Source organism: Castor canadensis, chromosome 4, assembly GCF_047511655.1.
Source record: "Castor canadensis chromosome 4, mCasCan1.hap1v2, whole genome shotgun sequence".
NCBI classification, from domain to species: domain Eukaryota; kingdom Metazoa; phylum Chordata; class Mammalia; order Rodentia; family Castoridae; genus Castor; species Castor canadensis.
This window is the reverse complement of record NC_133389.1, coordinates 148308696-148329742: the sequence shown is the minus strand read 5'-3', so window position 1 is coordinate 148329742 and position 21047 is coordinate 148308696. Positions and strand designations below refer to the sequence as shown.

The 21047-nt window shown below is 37.5% G+C and overlaps 1 protein-coding gene and 1 long non-coding RNA gene across 4 annotated transcripts in view; both read right to left on the bottom strand.

Moving 5' to 3' along the window:
- The window catches only part of Plcl1 (phospholipase C like 1 (inactive)), a 330442-nt gene that overhangs the window by 142722 nt on the left and 166673 nt on the right, over positions 1-21047 (bottom strand). The gene's annotated exons all lie outside the window — the stretch shown is intronic.
- LOC109690265 (uncharacterized) overlaps positions 10918-21047 on the bottom strand; it is a 50320-nt gene continuing 40190 nt past the window's right edge. The window contains exons 3-4 of one of the 3 annotated variants that reach the window (XR_012447321.1): positions 18882-20713; positions 10918-18014 (exon numbers count right to left, since the gene is read on the bottom strand). This is a non-coding gene — a long non-coding RNA (uncharacterized lncRNA). Of the gene's footprint in view, positions 20714-21047 lie in introns of all 3 variants that reach the window. The other 2 variants (XR_012447320.1, XR_012447319.1) reach the window with 2 other exon arrangements.

Sequence of the window (21047 nt, the reverse complement as noted above, 5' to 3'; positions counted from 1 at the left end):
CACTTGAGCCATGTCCACAGCCCTTTTTGTTTTAGTTATTTTTCAGATAGATTCTCACTTTTTGCCTCAGACCCTGACCATCCCACTTATGACCTCTCACATAGCTGGGATCACAGGTATAAGCAAACACACCCTGATTATTCATTGAGATGGGGGCTTCACTAGATTTTCCCTGGATAGCCTTGAACTGTGATCCTTCCTATCTCTGTCTTTCTGAATAGCTGGATTACACGTGTGAGCCACTGCACCTGAGCTATACTGTTTTGTTTTTTAAGTAGTTTGTAGTCTATATTTCTCAATCACTCACTTTTCCATTGCAATTACATTTTTGTCCTTACAATTTCATCAAGGTGACGAAACACCTTCTAGCTTCCAAATTCAACTGACACTTTTCATTACTTATCATACTTAATCCCTCCAGCAATAACTAATGATTTTAATTTGAACTTCTCCCTTTCTTGGTGTCCACGATCCACTCTCTCCTAATTCTTCACTCACTTCTCTAGTCATTCCTTCTTGGTCTCACAATGGTTTTCATGGCCATCTGATCTTTCTAGATGACTTCATCCATTTTTACATGACCAATGCCTTCCTAATCTGTGCTCATGGCTAGATCTCTCCTCTGACATGCACCTCAAACTCCACAGAACTCACCAACTCCTTCCAGTCTACCTCTCCCAGCTTTCCCTTGCCCATTTCACTGTCCCCCTGCACAAACCCAATCCTCCTCTATACCCCCATCTTTTCACACATGACGAGACAGTGTTTCCAAGGCAGAAACCTTGACATTGTTTGCATTTTCCAGATCTAAAATGGTCTGTATCTGCACTTGTTTCTCCCCCAAATAATGCTTCCTATGCACTCACTTGTGTGACAACTACACTTTCAACTCTCACAAGACAACCATTTGCCACAAAGACCCAAAGCTCTTGCATTCATTTCACTGGAGTTATGCATACAGGGTGGTAAGACAAAGACAAAGCTCAGCAGAGAAGCAGGCATCAGATAACCAGCCTGGCTATGTGCCAGCTATGTGATTTGCTCTCATACACCATGCAGTAGGGCATGGTTTTCAAAGTTATGCCTCAGCAAAAATTACCATTGTCCCCTGCCATAAACAAAGCTAACACTGAGAATATTGGCCTTCAAATGCCCTAGTCCTCATGCAGCCTTGCTGTACTCTCTGCCTATGGCTAGCCTTCTTTTCCAAATGTGACATATACACAATGGAGTATCATTCATTTTAAAAAAGAAGGAAATTTTTATACATGCTACAACATGGTTAAAGACAATATGATATGCAAAATAAGCCAGTGGTTAAGGGACAAATACTGTATGATTCCTTTTACATGAGGGTCCTAGAGTAGACACATTCATAGAGACAGAGTAGAGAATGATGATGGTTGCCAGGGTCTGAGGGAAAAGGGGAATGGGGAGTTATTGGCTAATGGCCTCAGTTTGGGAACATGAAAAAGTTCTGGAGATCTATGGTGGTGATAGTTGCACAACAATGTAACCCACAGACTGTATACTTTAAAACGGCCAAAATGGTAAATTTTGATATACATTACCACAATTTAAAATAATGCCTAGGAGCTGAGCAGAGTGTCGTGAAGGATGAGCCAGTAGAAATGCTTTCACCTATATGAGAAGATTACAAATAAGAGATTCCCAGTGGTGGAGAGACCTCCAGAACCCAAAGAAGATAGTAAATTACATAGCCCTCAAGCGTTGAAGTTAGCAAGCTGGGAAAAGAAGTGAGGAAGCAGAAGCACTGAGTGGGAACAAGAGAAACTTCTCAGCATATCTTCCATTAGAGTTTGCAGCAGCCTGACACTGGGAGAAAGCAGAAGTTTTAATTTCAATGTTTGGGACAAATCTCCTGCTCTGGACATATTAATAAACAGACTGTTTCACAACACTCCAGATGAAGTGGAAATGACCAGAAGAGTCAGAAGGCTGTATCTAAATTTCAACCAAAAGCAAGAATAATTTGGAGAACAGAATAAATTTAAAAGAAAAGTGGGGTGACAAAATTAAAATTTCTTTATGATGACCCTCTGAATTTGTAAGGGTTCTCTAGAGAACTAGAACTAATAGATTATATATATATACATACATGTATATATTTATATATGAGAGAGAGAATGAATAGGGAGTATTATGTGTACACAGTTGGCTCATGACACATGGAAGCTAAGAAATCCTATATTTGCCTTTGCCAAGCTGAAGATGGAGAAAACACAGTGGTGTAATTTAACATGAGTCTGAAAGCTTACGTCCAATGGCAGGAGGAGACAAGATGTCCACACTCAAAGAGGAAGGTAGAAGCAAAATGGGAGAATTTCTCCTTCCTCTGCCTTTTGCTGCTGCTCTATGCTATTTCTCAGCAGAGTGGAGAACGCCCATCCACAGAAGAGTGGGACCCACTTCACTACACCTGCCAGTGCAAATGCTAATTTCATCCAGGAAGGACGGTCCCTCTAGGTACCACTTAACAACACACTCAAATCGCCATGTAAAATGAACTTTCATTTCTTCCATGATTAATACTTGTTCAAACCTTAAATTATAGACTAGTATTGGAACATTATAAATTCCATGAGACAATTTTTCCAGACTCTCCATTACTACCTAAACTTAAAGTCACCAGAAAGTTTTCTAAAATAGCACATCTTCACAACTATCTAAATTGCTAAGGAACTTTTTCTGAATATACCATCACTGAAATTTTTATTATAAGCTGTGATTTCTAGTCATATTAGGTTAGGGAAATTGTTTTCCTTTTGTTCTGAGATAGAAACTTGTGATATCCACAGTTATACTTACTACATTGCTTTAAAGGCCTGTTTAAAATGATACCCAGTACTTGCCACTGCAAACGTGCATCTCCAAGAATAATCAAAGAAACTGTGTTTGTTTCTGTTTTTCACCCATATCAGCACAGCAACATGAGCAAATAAAAATAGCACTGATTGAGGCACTGAAGTCTGAAGTATCTCCCCAAATAGTACTTTGCTGCTCACAATAAGGTAATTGAGCAAGCACCCTGCAATAGGAAAGAATTCATATGGACACCAATATGAGGTGATCCCCACAGTCATAGGAACAAAATAAAGCAGCCTTCCATACTCAATTCTATCTTTACCAAAAAAGGGATTCTCCATGTGTAATCTGTTGCCAGTAGGCCTCCCTGCATTCATTCGTCCTCCATGTGCTCTTTGGTCTCTACATAACCTGTGCTACACTTTGCAGGGTCTCCAAGTGGACACCAGGTGAGAGTCTGGGGAGATGTTTCTGCTTAGGAAGGTTTTCATTCTCTCCTGAGTGAGCGTTCATCTAAATTGCAACTGTTCACAAAGGAATTTGATAAACTCCACTGAGAATTATCATCCCCAAACATTTGTAAATGGAAATCATATCTTTTTTTTTAAAATAATACAAGGTGATTTCATCCCCCTTTTTTCTTTATTTTTTTAATTTTTTTGTTCATTTATTCACATGTGCATACATTGTTTGGGTCATTTCTCCACCCTGCCCCCCTCCCCTACTCTTCCCCTCCTCCCCACCTCAGTTCCAGGCAGGTCCTGTTCTGCCCTTATCAATAATTTTGTTGAAGAAAAGACATAAGCATAATAAGGAAGACAAAGAATTTTTGCTAGTTAAGGATAGCTATACAGAGAGATTTCTACTATTGTTTTTTTGTACCCCTGTGTTACAACCCATGTTGATCTAACTCTAATGTAACTCTCTACATTAGTTCCTAATCCCCTGCTCATGATAACCTCTGTCTCTTTAAGGTTTCTGTATTAGTTCCTCTGGAGTGGGGACATCAAATGCTTCCATGTTTTAGGTTTTCCATCTATTCCTACATCTCCCATGTGTGGTCTCCCCTTGCCATGTGATCCAAATCCAACCACATTGCTGCATTTGCCCTAGATCTAAAGTCCGCATACGAGGGAGAACATATGGTTTTTGGTCTTCTGAGCCTGGCTGACCTTGCTCAGAATGATGTTCTCCAGTTCCATCCATATACTTGTAAATGGTAAGATTTCATTCTTCTTCATGGCTGAGTAAAATTCTATTGTGTACAAGTACCACATTTTCTTGATCCTTCCATCAGTAGTGGGGCGTCTTGGTTGTTTTCATAACTTGGCTATTGTGAATAGTGCTGCAATAAACATGGGTGTGCAAGTGCCTCTGTAGTAACCTGTTTCACATTCCTTTGGTTATATCCCCAGGAGTGGGATTGCTGGATCATATGGCAGATCTATGTTTAGATTTTTAAGAAATCTCCAAATTTTTTTCCAGAGTGGTTGCACCAGCTTTCATTCCCACCAGCAGTGGATTAGGGTTCCTTTTTCCCCACATCCTTGCCAACACATGTTGTTGGTGGTGTTTTTGATGATGGCTATTCTAACAGGGGTGAGGTAGAATCTTAGTATGGTTTTGATTTGCATTTCCTTTATGGCCAGAGATGGTGAGTATTTTTTCATATCTTTAAAATGCAAATACTCTGGCCTCAGAGGCAAAGCTCTTCACAATTCGGCAGCCTCCAATCTGCCCAGCTCTCCCTTTAGCCAGAAGGTTCACTTTTTTTGTCACATTTGTCTCCTCACAGCTCGCTGCCACTGTGCCTTTGCTCTGCCACTCGCCCTCTCTAGAAAAAAGTCTACCATCTCTGTGGTATTTCAAATCCTGACCCATCCTCCAAGGTCTAGTTCAAATCCATAGTCCTCATCGCTAAGAAAGTCTTTCTCCAGAGAGTGCTGGGAAAAGCAGTATCTCTTTCCTTAAACCTAGAAAACACTGACTCACATGGCTTGTCTTGCATATAAGGCTTCCTATCTTCCTTTCCTACCTCTCCAAATAGATTGAAAGCAACCCAAAAGCAAGAGCCAGTGATTTTACATACTCAAAAGTAAAACTGCGCATATACTGCAAACTGCTATAAATAATTATTGAATAAATGAATAATAGCAAGAACAGCATTCATAATTATCTGGAGATGTTTTCATCAAACATTTTTACTCAAAAGTAAAACTGCGCATATACTGCAAACTGCTATAAATAATTATTGAATAAATGAATAATAGCAAGAACAGCATTCATAATTATCTGGAGATGATTTCATCAAATATTTTGTCTTATGTACTTTAAATGTCAACAATGCATGTTTTATTATAGTTCTTTTTAAGTCCCTCAGTTTTTCACTCAATAAGATGTAATTTATCCCCTTGGGTTTGAACTATATAATCCATTCTAGAACTAACACTTCATAAAATAAAAACAGTTGATAAACACAGTACTTTCATTCAACCCATTTGTTTACCTGACACCTTGTTTTTTTTTTTTAAATCACAGGCAGATCCCACCAGAAGTACTCACCTACCCTCACTCAGCCTCTGCATGGTGCTGCTTGTGATAGGCAGTCCCTGTATACTTCTGCTTCTACTTCTCTTTTCAGCCTCCCGGAAGATATTTACGATTATCTACCATCACCTGCCTTTCCCTCAGTTTCTCTTAGACATACACTATTGCCTAACGCTAGACATTCCACAAAGCAGGCATTCATCATATGCCACAGGATGCTAGAAAGAAACACACTTCTGCTTCTAAAACGGAAACTCAGTGTTGGTACTGAAATTCATTCAAAAATGCACCCTCCAGTCAACTTCTTCAATACAAAAACATAAATAAACTTCACTCATTCAATTTATGGGGACCCATATTTTTCAAACTGAAACCTACAACACATGATCTGATGCTTAGTCTGGTAATGAAATATTTGAATCTGAAATCTGGTTCATATGGCGCAAATACAAAATATATAGTATCACTAAAATATTATCCATTTATTAAAAAATACACATCTCTTAACTAATCACTATTTCCTTGCTGTCCTTTTATTCTTCAGTATAATGAATAATTTTTCCATGATGTCAGAATCTAAGAAAGGGCTCTGTTTCAGGATGCCTTCTCATCTTGGTGAGAAGGAATTATAGGTCAAGTAATGCGTTTTTGTTTTGTTTTGTTTTTTTTAAATAACACCATTTACAGGCCAGTATTACCTAGGCTCAGCCAAACACATCTGCAGGCCAGATGAGACCTTTGAGCTAGGAGTTTGCAACCTTTGCATTTCTTTCTAATGTAAAATTCTCTGTTTTCTCCTCAATGCTTACTTGATAAACTACTGAGATTTTATATTTTACCCATTTTTTTCAATAAACTTGGCTGAGCAGAAACATCAAGCAAAATGACATGGTAAAGAAAACATATGAAGCCACAGACAAAATTTAGTTTCTTCTTCACCATTAAAGTTGTATGGCTTTATGCAAGTGGCTTAACTTCCTGGCAGCTGACATTTTCATCATCTATAAAAGAGGAATAATCCCAACCCTTCTAACTTGCAAGGCAGTTGTGTTATTTGAGTGAAATTGTGTAAATGGAAGTGCTTTGTAAACCCTAAAGCACCAATGATCTCTCAGGAATGATGTGATTATATATTGTCAGTCTCTCCAGAGATGAATTAAAGGGAAAAACAGACTTTGGTATGACAGAATATCACTTATTTCAAAAAACAAAAGAGAATTTTCTCAGAACTTCCAGTAGAGACCAACAACTGTTCTGATATTAAATCTATCAAAATTATCAAAGTTAGTAAATGGTGATTTTGAACCCTCAGTAATTTGTAGCATACACACAGCCTTAGCTAGTTTTGCTCACTCTGGCACCCAAAATGTCCACCTACTCTAACAACTAGGCAAAATTCGCTCAATTCAGGATCTCTAGGTAGGAATATTTAATCTGCAATCTTTTAACTCAGCATTTAGGATGACTCACAAAGAACTATTAAGGATGACTGAATGCACACTTTGTAATGAAAACTCTGAATAATTTCCCTAGCTGTAGGCTGATGAAGAATGCCATATGGTGGGATATGTTCTCATCCTCTACTGCCTCCCCATTTTGAACGCTGGGATGTTTTTGATCCTGCCCAAATCCCCTTCTGTAGGTCCTATATTTGTTATACCCAACTGTTCCAAGGGCTCTCACCACTAATCACAGATAATACTTAGTCTTCTCTGGTTAACCCTGGGAATAGCTAAGTAATACTATAGTCTACTCCTAAGGTGTCTCTCTTAAGACAGATCCTCCCATTTGTGCAAATCATGACACTTTGTAATATGAATTAAGCAATTCCCTGCAAACAGCTTAGACCAAATGTTGATAAGCTTTTCTGAAAAAGGCCACACAGTAAATATTGTAGGTTTTATGGGTCAGAGCATCTATGTCACAATTATGCCAGCATAGCATGACAGCAGCCACAGAAAACACCTTAATGTTATGGCATGGCTGTGCTGCAATAAAACTTTAATTACAACAACAAGGAGATGGCATTTGTTTGTCTACTCATTTCATTCTATATGAAGTGAGCTATTTTAATATCTAATGAGCCAGGCATGGTGGTGCATGTAATCTCAGCTACTTGGGAAGCACAGGCAGGAAGATCGTGAGTTTGAGGCCAGTCAAGGCAAAATCAATGAGACTGTCTCAAAACAGAAATATAACTAACAAAACACTGCAAGGGCTCTACATACCACACTTGACTTTCTTCTCAAAGCTCCTAGTGAAGTAGTTGTAACTAGCTCAAAATTACAAAGCTAGTAGGCACAGATCCAGGGTCTCACCTAGGTTTCCCTGACCCTACCTAACCCTTCCACCAAAGCATCCAGCTGTCCATGTATTGTACTCTGGAATTGCTAAATGCCTCTAAAAATTCCTGAGCTTATCTAAGATATGAATATTCATTAAACTTTCATTAAAGAAAAAATTTAAAAATTTTTAGCTGAAATGAATCATGCTAAAAACAAAAGGAAGACTAAGACTAAATTCCATTGTTGTCCTTTTATTTTTGATTGGACCTATAAAGTTTTAGTTATAAACTCTTTTGTTAAAAAAAAAAAAAAAGAAAGAAAGCTAAGAAGGGGCCCATTTCTAATGCAATAGGCATTTTTAGGTGAGATAAATCATTTTTCCAGTAATTTTACTGGGCCTCTTCACTCTCTTTCTACAATATGATAGAGACATTCAGCTTTTTCTTGCACTTAAATTTGAAATACAAATCTATTTTGCAAATTGTTATCCAAGTCTATATATGACCACCCAGGAGATAACTATTAAAAGGAAAGAACCCATTATTTTAAATATCCAAATATTTAACAAGAAGAAATTGTGAGCTTGGTATTATTGCTATGGAGGATCTGATAATGCATATTTAAATATGTTATTTTAAATATATTTTCTTAAATATATTGAAAGTGGTTTTAAAATATGCCTTTAACTTCTTTGGAAATAAGAGCCAGTCCCTATTAAAGGTTTTGTTCCTCATACAAACATCACCATCTATGGTGCTGAGAAAAATTAGTTTCAAATGCTTTTAAGATAACCAAATTTTTCTCATTATAAATTACTTTGAGGATAAATGGAAAATTAGTAAAGTAAACCAAAAGAGTTTCTCTGTCTCCCAACCAGTAATATTCTATTAGCCATGAAAGCATGTAAGTAAAACATGTTTAGATTTTCAAGAAATTGGAAAGTACCTATTTACCACAGATCTGCCTAATCACTATACTGACTAATAAAAACAAATCCCAAAAGTTCTTCAGCAAAGCAAGATTTGTGCTTTGATAACAAACCAGATGAACCTTAGTGTAAATACAACAGGTGGTTTTGCTCCATTTATGACTCCTTTGAAGGGATATGAAAGATGCAACTGATAAAGCAAAATCAAAACCCTGGGGAGTAAAGCTCAACTTTAAGGAGAAGGCTCAACACTTTGTCATGATGAAAATGTACACTTTATTCAACCTTCTATAATCCTTTGTACATTTGCATAGATCTATATTAAAGAATAACAATTGTACAGAGCTGGACTGTACACTGGCAGAAGGCTCTAGATCCAACCTACAAAATAGCCAAAACTCCACCTTCAAAGAACAATTGTAATTCTAATTCCATCTCTACAAGCCTCAATACCAGGCTTTGATCCCTTTGAAAAAAATCCTTTTATCTCCTTTCTACCTTCAGTGCTTAGCACAGAGTCTGGCAATAACAACAACTAACATTAATTCCATCCTTTCCAGATGCCCGGCACTATGCCAATATGCCTTTTGCAGAAAATACTTACTCAAAACAATCTGCTATTACTAAGTACTCAGTAAATTTTAAATAAATCATATATTTGTAAATCATACTTTAAATGAAATGAGTGGTTTGCCCTTGCAAGAAGCTTCTCAGCAAGGCCATTGATCAGCCCAAGAGAAGTTTTGCAATGCAAATAGTCATTCCCTAACTCCTCACCTGAACAGGGGTACAAAAGGGAAGCAAATGTTACACAAATGATAAACTAAAATCTTTTCTATCAAAATGGTTACTTTGTAAGCCAATTTTTTATTATTTCTACCTACATGGCAAACAGCCATTTAGCTAAGGAAAAGATATAAACTTAAATGTTAGACAAGTAAAACTATTAATGTGGAAATATATTGCTATTTTTAGGCTTGACAACAAATTGCTGAGGTTCTTCTTTTCTTACTAGAAGCCAGTTGACTTGTGGCTTAGAACAGAAGCAAAGATCATTGAAGGCTCCCATGCAGGCTTGTGGTTACTGGGTAAGTCACTCAACCCACATCTTTGGATTACAGCTACTCTCTAACAGCTCAGTTATATTATAACTATATTACAAAGCTTTCTTTCTAAATTAAAATGATCAAAATCTTTGATCTAGGGCTAGGAGTGTAGCTCAGTTGCAGAGCACATGCTTGGAATTCAGGAGGCCCTGAGTTTGATCCCCAGCATACAAGCAAGTATGCAAGTTTCTTGCTAACTAGAATCCCATCAATACAAGGCTATGAATTCTGATAAGACCTCATGGAAGGGACCAAAATGATGGTTAAGGCCTACTTAAAATACAAAATGGTATATTACATTCTACACATGAACAAATCCCCGTAACTGATTATTACCCAAAATGGCCAGTTGTTTTCAAACTTTGAGATTCATAAAATTCTGGAAAGAGAATTTGGATTAAACAGAGGAGAATGAGTTGGCCTGCTGCCAGATGAAATAGACTGAAAGAAATCAAAACACAGAAAAAGAGGTTAATTTCCTAGAGAGCACAGGGGAGTTTTGAAGACAGTGAAAAGCACAGCTTTCCCTACAGCCCATGAGCAGATTCCGAGTTGTTCTCTGGAGTTGTATGCTTAAATATGAAAGGTGGAAATCATGTGAAAACAAGAAACAAAAAATAGGAGCCGTATATGAGAGCTCCTTCAAGTATGTTCTCATTTTATTTTGTCAGTTGTAGACTTCTGTATATGTACAAATTCTTCTAGTTAAAGCTCACCTCTTTCAAAAACTCAGACAAATAAGGATATTTACTAATTTAGCATACCAAATTGAATAAACAACAATTTTTACTTTCTCACAGTTAAATACAAACTGTCCATCTGAATTAAACACTGCTTCTAAAGAAAATGGAATATAATTATATTTAAATTTTTAAACTATATCATATAAAGCCTTCTTTCTAAATTAAAATGATCAACATTCTGTGGGTAACATTCTTCAAATGCATAGTTTGAAGCAAATATGCAAGTCTGCCAAGAAATAATATCCAAACTCACTAACTTGGAAGTTGTGACTTTTTTGTTGTTGTTGTTGTTTTCATTATTTTGATGATTTATGGAGTAACAATTTTGTCTCAAGCATTATGTTAAATGTGGTTTACATAAATTATATGATCCAAATACTTTATTTTTTTATTTTTTTATTCATTTATTCACATGTGCATACATTGTTTGAGTCATTTTTTCCCCCCTGAGCCACCCCCACCCTCTCCCCCCCTTCCTCCTGGAAGCTGTGACTTTGGATAAGACACTTGGCCTTTCTCATTTGTAAACTGAGGCCACTGAATTAGAAGATCCCTTCCGGGCTTCTTCCCTGCAGTAAAGCCTGATCCTCCTTTCATCATGTCTCTATTCTAAAAGATCTTTCTACATGCATTTCTTTTGCTGATTGCTATGGATAAATTCATTCTGGAAGATAGAAGCTGCTTTCTAGAATGGATGAATATTTCAGGCCCTAATAAACTTCTCTTCCTTTAGCTATCATAATCTAATTAAAAAAAAAAATCCTCCATCTAAGAACAAGAGGACAAATAAAAAGTAAAATTCCAACTACCAGTCTTCATATCTGCTATAAATGAGTAGTAAAGAAATAAACCTCTTTGTCAATATGATTTACTTGCAAACCTCCTATACAGTTGAAGGGAAATGAATGTAAAGGAATGGATGATAATTTCTTGTTCTTAAGAATTTTCTCATTCAGAATTTAGTCTAAGTAAGTAAGCAGATAAAGCAAGTATACCATTATACTTTTGCTGGGTTTGTTAGTGTTTCCAAACTTAATCTACCTTAGAATCTGAATTACTTTTTCCTATACTTTTTCACATAATTTTCTTAATAATCTTTACCACACATTAGTGATTAGAAATGAGGCATAATTTCCCAACCCCTGCCCATCAAGAGCCTACCAGGTGTCTTAATGTACACTGAAAGGTCTTTTGCTCTAATCTGAGTCTCTATAATGAACTACTGCTGAGTTGACTGATTGTAGTTGGACTGAGGTATGATGTATTTGAAGGCTAGTGTATGCAATTTTCAGTGTTTAAGAAATTATTTGTTCTTAAAACATTTTTTAAAAAGTAAGAGGAGGATTTAAATTTACTTGTATGTTGGATCCCCAGAACTGCAAAATAAATAAACTTACTTGTACTATACAAGGAACACTTCTCCTCCAGATCTCATGGCTGACTCTTTCACAATTCAGTTTAATATAATCTCAGATCACTTTCTCTGACCATTCTAGCAAAGACTGACACCGAATCATTTGTCATCATGTTACCCTGTTTCATTTCTCCCATGGAATGTATTACCACCTACATTTTAGGATTTTGCAAGGATTAAATTTTAAAATCCATATTACAAACAATGAATAGGGCCTGCCACATAACAAGAACTCTATAATATTAGCTATTGTCATCTTTATTAACTGATATTATCTTGTTTACTTACTTTATTATTGCTCCCTCACTATCATTTTCACTGCCACATTTCTAGTGCCTGGGACACTGCCAAGTACATAGAAGGTACTCAAAGTTGTTCATTTAATGAACTTATTTCTTTCTGTCAACATGATTAAGACATAATCACTGACTAGACTCAAATATTTATTCTCTGACTTGAAATGGAATTTCTATGTGTAAAGCAATGTGATAGTTACTGAGTATACAAAGTGAATTAAAAAGTGAGTGCCCTAATGGGAGGAGCAAAGCATATCAGTATATAATTATGTTACGATATGGTATGAAAACAAAGGAAAGGAATAAATAGTGTGCTGGGTAAATTCAGAAATCTCCCTGACATCAACGGCTATTTTCTTGTTAGAATCACCAACAAATGTATCAAAATCCTGGCCTCTTCTCTGGAGCTCTTGATTCATACAACCCACTGTGTGCAGGACATATCCACTACAGATGTCCTAAAGACACCTCAAAACTAAACTCATCATACTTCTACACCTGACCTACATGGAAGCACATACCTTATTTGCCACTCAGGGCAGAAGCCTGGGGGTTACTTTATTCTTTTGTACTCTCTGCATTCCCTCACATCTAATCAGGCACTAAGTACTCATGATTGTTCTAATGCATGGGGTTTCTCGCATTTGATCTCCTCTATTCCCTCTGAACTATCACTTTTTTTGTACATTTCCATGTATTTGCCCTTTTAGGCCCAGCATTTTTTACTGCATGGATTTCAACACATGAATAAATGGTACAGGATCACAGAAAAGAAGCCACTCTCTGAGGAGGACATGAAAGGCACCACAAATGAGGTGATACTTAACTGGCCTTAAATGGTCAATAGGAATTGGCCAAGGTAAAAATGAGGAGGGTACTCCAGGCCTCAGAAGAGCATGGATTTTCAGGAAGTCATGAGAATATGTGACTTGGGTTGGGAAGCACAGCTAAGTAAGAGCCAAGAGTTGGATCTGGGGAAGGCAACTATGATCTAAATCAAAAGGGACTTGGGAGTCCCACAGCTGGACCTGAACTCCAATTCTGGAAGTATTAGGGAACCAGAAAATATATATAAGCAGAGAAGTAACGTCATCTGGTTTGTCTGAGGTGGAGACAACTCTGCGGCAGACACATCAGTGAGAAGTGGTAAGGATCAGAAATGACATGCCAGAAGTGAAAATTACAGAGAAGGCTCTATCCAGAGGTATTTTAAAAGTACATTCAACAGTGTTTTGTGATTTATAGAACAACTATATTAGCAAAAACTTAGTATCTCAATGTTAATTTGGTGGTAACTATTTAAAACATTGATGCTATATTTCTTAACTAAAACATTTATACTAAAACTGAAATGACACAAACAACCCCCTACACTAGATACCCAAGGGAACAATTTCAGTTACACTATTTGGACTTTTTCCAGGCAAAATTATGTACAGTCCCAGAGGACCCCAGAAGCCGGATGTCCTCTAAGTACACACAGATACTATTAGCTTTGGGAGGATCATAGGTCAGGAAGAAGAGAAAAAAGTCCAAACAACAATGAAAATAACCAAACACCACGTATTTGAAGAACTACCCAAATATTAGTGGGAAACATGAAAACTGGGGCTACGGGATAATCAATAGTGATGCATGTGAAAAATAATCATATAAAGTAAAAGATGGCCAAACGTAATTACTGCAAAGCCAGAAAAGACAATAACTTCTTGCTAGAAAAAAGAGAATGAGGAAGGCTTTTAAAAGAAGGAATGGAATACTGGAGCTAGACCTAAGTGTATAGTCATTACATTTGTAGAATTGAGTGAAAATACTCTTCAAAAGGAAATGAAGATGGAGATGAAAAAAACTGTCAAGGGAGCATTAAAGGAACAGCCAGGATTGACCCATTAGGTACATGAAGAATAGTAACAAAAATCACAATTGAATATGTATAACTGGGTCAGGTCACAATGGACCCTGAATCCCTAGTAAGTAGTGTGGACTTCAAGGACCCACTAGAGATGGATTGAATAGAAAAGTGACATGATCAGCACCATGCTTCAGGAAGAGTGGATTGGCAGGGGTAGGTAAAGTAGAGTGAATGATGGGAGCAAGGTGATCAGTTGTTGGGTGGGAGTTAGGATAGTGGCAACAGGAACGAATATAGAAGAAATATTTGAAGCAAAGGAGAAGAAGGAGGAGAAGGGGAAGAAAAAGAAGGAAAGAGATGGAGGAGAAAAAGAAGGAGGAGAAGAAGAGGAAGACAAGGAGGAGAAAGAGGGGCTTGATAAGATTAGAACAGTAAAAGATACATATTAGTTCCAGTAAGGAATATAACTGGGAGCTAATTATTGATGATGTACTGGATGTAATTATTGATGTCTGTACTGGAAAGGGTTCTACCTGTGGGTTGATATTTTGGGTATAATCAATCAGACCAATTGGTTTTTTTTGCTGATTCTTGTCTCCCCACAGCCCAGGAATTGCACCAGCTACCCTACAACCAAGAATATAACTAGAAGGCTCTATGGCTTAGTTGGTTAAAGTGCCTGTCTTGTAAAGGAGAGAGAGAGAGAGAATAACTAACAAGAAACTAACAGTAATGAAGGAGGATGTGGGTGTGGCTGGGAATGGCAGGTCTTTTGTGGTGTTACTAGTTCACTGCATTAACCAACTATGGGACTTTGAGCTATATGCTAATATGTTCTAATAAATTTTCTTGTTCTTAAACATAAACCCTGGGCTTTGACTTAGATTTCATCTCACCACAGTTAGAATGGCCATGTTCAAAGGCAATAACAACAAATGCTGGCAAGGATGTGGTGAAACAAGAACACTTACACACTGTTGGTGGGAATACAAATTAGAACAACCACTATGGAAAGCAGTATGGAGATTTCTTAAAAAGCTAAAGATAGAACTGTCATATGATCCAGTGATACCATTCCTGGGCATGTACCCAAAGGAACCTAAGTCAGGATACAATAGAGACACCTATACACCGATGTTCACTGCAGCACCATTCACAATAGCCAAGCTTTGGAAACAACCTAGGTGCTCTACAAATGATGAATGGATCAAGAAAATGTGGTATATATACACAATGGAGTTTTACTCAGCCATACAGAATAATAACATGTGGTTTGAAGGTAAATGTATGTAACTGGAGGAAATCATGTTAAGTGAAGTAAACCAGGCTCAGAAAGACAAAGGCCACATGTTTTCTCTCATATATGGAAGACAGATCCAAAAGATAAACATATACACAAAAACAAACATGATCATATGCAAACCCAGATGTGGAACATGTTTGTAATAGTGGAACTACTCTATAGAACTATGGGAAAGAAGGAAAGAAAAAGAGAATGATAGAGTATCAGTAATACCATAAAACATAAGATCTGTGAAGGTAGTGAAAGCTGTTGGAAAATGGGGGTGGGGTGAGAGGTAAGGGGTAAGGGAGAGCAATGGAAGAGGTTAAACAGACCCAAGTAAAGTACACCCACAGTGGGCATACATTGTGAAACCCCTTTGAACATCAACTTAAATGTTAATAATGGAAGATGGGACTGTAAAATAGGTGCAGTGGGGGGGTATTAGTGGTAGTGGGGAGGGTGAATGAAGGAGATTAAAGTGAGGGGATACGGTTGATGGACTGAATATAGCTATATGAAATAAAACAAGCAAACCTCTTGTAATTGCTTTACGTGGGGTGAGGAGGGCTTGAGGGGGAGAGACGATGGGGGAAATGTAACTAATGTACAATATAAGTCTAATCGGAATTGTCACTATGAATCCCCCCCAAATAATGAATATATCCTAATCAAAAATTTATTTAAAAAAATTTAAACTCTGGGCTTATGACTTTGTTGTTGCTATTCTCAGTAATGTGAGAGCAGGGGTAGAGAAACCAAATGACAATCCCCAGAATGAGAGATCTGCAAAGCAAGTAAAATAGGACATGGGAACCAGAACTTGGAGGCCATCAAGCTAGCAAGAACCAAGTTTAAATGGTAGGCCAAAATGTCCATATAAATAGGGAGGTAAGTAAGGCCAATGTCACATGTTAAGGCAATGGATGGGGTGAGAAGCTGTTACAGTGAGAATAAAGCCAATAATACAGAAGAAGAAACTGAACCATAATCAGATATCAGTTGAGAAGATCACTTCAGCTGAGCTGAAAGAGGCAGTTTCAAATGTGGAGCAGATCTAGGTATGGCTATGCCTGTAACAAGCAAGAGTGTCAAAGAAATAAAGTTCTTGAGGTCCAGAGCCCAAAGATCTCTGAGGCAAAGGACTGGAACACCAGATAAGTGTGCAGGTTCCTAAAGATGATAAAATAAAAACAAGAAACTTGCAAATGTGAACTCTTACGGGGTAAGAAGTAAGCAGAAGATGAAACATAAAATGGAAAAAGTGTGGTACACAGGATAGAATAGAATACAAAACACAAGCTCCTGGGAGACAATGAACAAACAATAGACTGGATATGATGGTGAGAAGCAGAAAGTTTGCTGGCCCTGCTCCTCACTCTGAGAGACAAAGTGGAAGAAGTGACCATGAGTGACAAATTTGGCTCAGGAAATGATATCATAAAGCCAAGATTGAGCTTTGGCAGGCATACAGGGAAACTTTAAAGGAGAAGTTAAAGAATATGAGCTCTGCATAAGTAATAGAACAGACGAGGTAGCAGGAGGCATGGTTGGGGAGAAGGGAGGTATGACAGGGGAGAATAGGACTAAAATTTATAGACAGAGAGCAGAAGCTTCATAAGGAGGGCATGAGAGCCAAGGCAACCATTCTTAAATGAGATATGTAGATGGCAGGCAACTAGATACTCTGTTGGAAGGAAATAAAAGGGCTGGGAGGTGAAAACGGGGCTGGGAGAATAAACTACAGGAAATTTTGGTATTTTAATAGCCTGGTGGAATAAAAATTGTAGATGTAGCAGGTGGATGGAGATCTGAGTCTTAACTCTGCCATTTAGTTATGCGACCTTAAGCTTCTGTTTCTTAATTAAGAAGGAAATAAAAATATCTACTCTGCAGGGATCTTAATAAAACTTAGAGACAATCTAAATTGGCATTGTAACAGGCATTCAGTGCTCACTGGGTAAAGTGAAGCATCACTCTGTTAGCATACACAATCAGCCCTGACCCTCAAAAGACCCGAAGAGGAACTTCCCATATATGGGTAAGGCAAACTCTGTGCTATGTATTTTGTTTATTCAGTGAGTCAGCCTATTACCAGTATTCACAAATTGTTCTAATTACCAGATAAAAGTGATGTGGTTATTCTAATCACCTAGTAATCAACTACTACAAGAAGCCTAAGTAGTAAGTAATAATTACTATATCATTTTGTAAAGGAATTTTTTTTTCCTGACTGAGAGGAGCAAATGTTGACGATAAATTACAGGACTGGTTTACATTTTTATTCAGCTTCTCAAAATTCATAGAGGGTTATGCCAATGACACAAATTTAAGTCACCAGTCCTGGCTTTCCCATTGAGGTACAGGCAGCCTCTCTAAAAGACATCTTGCCTTCAGTAATTAATCATGTTACAAATGTAACATGGTAAAAGTAAGAAAGAATGCTTAGTATGTTTCCAAGCCAGTTCCTCCCATGTATCCCTCCCCTCCCCCCAACACAGCAGATGTTCCATCATTTATTCAAACGCAAAACATAGGCATCCTCCTCCATTTGTGCTTGTTCTCATTCTCCTGTAAGCATCCATCAGCACATCTTCTGAACTCTGTTCTAAAATATGTTCCAAAGCCCCATTTCTCAATTGCTGCTAACCTATCTGAGTCACCATCTCTCTCACCTGGACTTCTGGATTTACAAACTCCTTAAATGTCCTTTCCTTTGATCATTCATTCTCAACCTAGCAGCCAGAGGAACCACAAAAAAAACACAATCAGATTCTGTTGTACTCTCATTTAAATCTTCCAGTGGTTAACTGTTCTTAAAATAAAATCCAAACATTTTCCTGTAGTGAATAAGGCAAACCTAACTCCCACCTAACTACTTCTCTGACTTCAACTCCAGTCATTCTTCCTGTCACTCATGTACTATGGTCACCTTGGTCTTTGTTTCTTGAATACCTGGAGCTCATCTCCACCTTTTCCTTGCTTGTCCCTTACCTACAATAGCCCAACACCAGCCAGACCTTTTCATGCCTGGCTCCTTCTTCTTATTAAGGGGGAATGTTACCTCTCCAATGAGGCTGACCCAATCTTGATTATTACTTAGTGTTTCTCTATTGCATTACCTTGTTTTATTTATTTTTCATTCTTATCATCACCAAGGTGGCACATAGTTATTCAATCAGCACAGAAATAATGAATAAACCATAAATCATTTTTCCAATGAAATATGGTAAACACATCAGGCAGGCTTAAAGTATCACTCTACTTGGGCCATCAGGTCTCCAGGTCATCCAGAATTCAAATTCAATTCAAAAGTCAATCAAAAATCAGCTGGGTCGGCTCCCAGGTGCTTCCAAGCCAGTGAGGAAGAATGGAGGTAAACAGTCCCAGAGCAGAATGTCCTGGCATCCTTCTACAACTTCACTGTTCACCCCTGCACACACTACTGTGGCTAGGATCCTCTCAGAGAAGCCTGGACTCACCTAACAAAGATCCAGGATGTGCTTTTTAAAGAACCTGAGCTGACCTCCCACCCAAGTCAGGCAAAGAGAGACACAAGAAAAGAGCAGTTCCAAGAAGACAGAACAGCAAAGGATACTTACCCCTGTGAGGGAGAGAACATTGCTGTGTCTCCATCTCATGGATACAGACATAAACCTGAACCAGCTGAATTCTTCCTACAAATCACCACAGCCCTGTGACAACCAAGCAAAGGCTTCAAGGTGTGTGGAAAACCTTAAGGAACTTTAAAGAGCTCATAGTTACAGGTAATGCTATAAAGTCACCCACAATGCTTTTCATACCATGTAAGAATTAGACCTTGATTAAAAAGTTTGGGTTGATATATTTCAAAGAGTATATAAGTATATAAAATAATAGTTTGTGTTTTATTTTAAAAAAGTAAATCCCAGCAGAGACCACGGAAGTTCTTACAACCCAAATCCTCCAGAAGAGACAAAAAAGAAAAATTAAATAACTGCTCAAGATCCCCCAGAAATTCAGGATGTTTGGGATATATAAAGCTTATCTTTCACATATTTTTAAAGATGGGGGAAAAGTGAATTAATGGTGAAGGATAATTTTTCTTACTTTGCCCTTGCTCAGGGGTTTCAGTAAAATTAACCTCATAAGAATGTTTTCTATGAGGCTGTCAGACAGGCAATTAAATTCAACAAGGTCACAATCTCTTGGGGTAAAAAAAATCCTTTTCTCATCTCACAACTTACATTTTGCTTTGTCTTTTCTCTTGCTACATGTAATTTTTTGAAGTAGAATGCCTTCACACTGACTTTATCTTGGAAAGATTTTCCAAGAAGTTAGAGTTCCAAGTTTTCCAGATATTGCAAAACAAACCCTGTACTTGCCTTTCTTTGACAAAACTTGGCAGCCTGCCCCAAAAACGTATTACTCAGCATGTGCCCCCATGGCATAAATCCCAAATCCTCCAGAATCTTACAAAAGCATTTTTTCCTTTCTGAAGAGGCACTCACTTTCAGATAAGATGCTTTCATGAACTGACTCAGCTATCTCCTATGTCAGTTAGAAAATCCACTGGAGCCTGATGTATGGAGTAGGCTACAAGTCCTGTAAAGATGAATATTTAAAACATTCCCTAATAACTGAAATGAATGCATTGACTTAGTGTATTTCTGATTGCTTCCCTTTTTATTTATAATAATAAGACAGTTTTATTCAGTATCATTTGCATTCAAGAGAATGCAAGCAATATGGACAATTTCTGGTTGGTTGAGCTCTTAAACACTGTCATGATGTTACTCATAAATGTAAAATTGCTAGATAAGATTAGTTACTGGGTATACAAATGATAAGTGCTTATTTGGAAAAAATTCAAAAGGTATCATAATGAGTAAAAATCACCTGAAATTCTGCCACTCTCCTGAGAAGAGAATCACTACTGATACTTTGGTAACTACCTTGTCTTATATCTTTTGATGCACATAAGCATATGTGATCTCATGCAGATGAATAGTACATAAATTGATTTATGAGCAAGCCCTTGGTAATTCTACGGTCTTTTGATGGGGATATCTATCTCCCCTTGCCCCTGGGCCAATGAAACAACCAAGTATGTGTCTTTCCATAGCTTCCTCTGGATTCACACACTCCTATGTCAATAGCCTTAACTGATTAAGTATTTACAGTGGTTTCTAGTATATTGGTCTTTCATGTTTTCCCACCCTTCCTTGTGTAGACATGTTGTTCCTTTCCAGGGCTCCTGTACCAGATATTCTACTTTATGTCTCACTCCTCCAGAAACTGAAAGCACTGCTTTCTCATATGTGGAGTCCCCAGTTCTGAGTGGCAGAAGGAGCTGATGATGGCACATTTCTCTTTCTTGGTTTCCTTTTGATTTGCAGCACTAGGTCTTGTACAATGTGTGAGATAATTTAATAAACAGTCTCTGTGGTAGACACTGGAAAACAAATGCAAGCACAAGCATGACTCAGCAAGCAGGGGCTTCTTGGTTATTTTTACAAAGAAAAGAAAATGCTATTCATAAGGAATGACCCCACTAAAAATATAATCAGGGCAAGTATTTAGGTGTATAACCCTAGCATTTCTGTAATATGCAACAGTTTAAAACATTAACATAACATGAACATAACAAACATAACATTCAGTTTTCTGAAGATATAAAAAGATTTAAGTTATTCTTTAGCAAAAGCAAAAGAATGGAGACATGGTTTATTAATAATTAAACTTACATTTATTTAACATATCCCACATTGTAGACATGGCTAGATGTG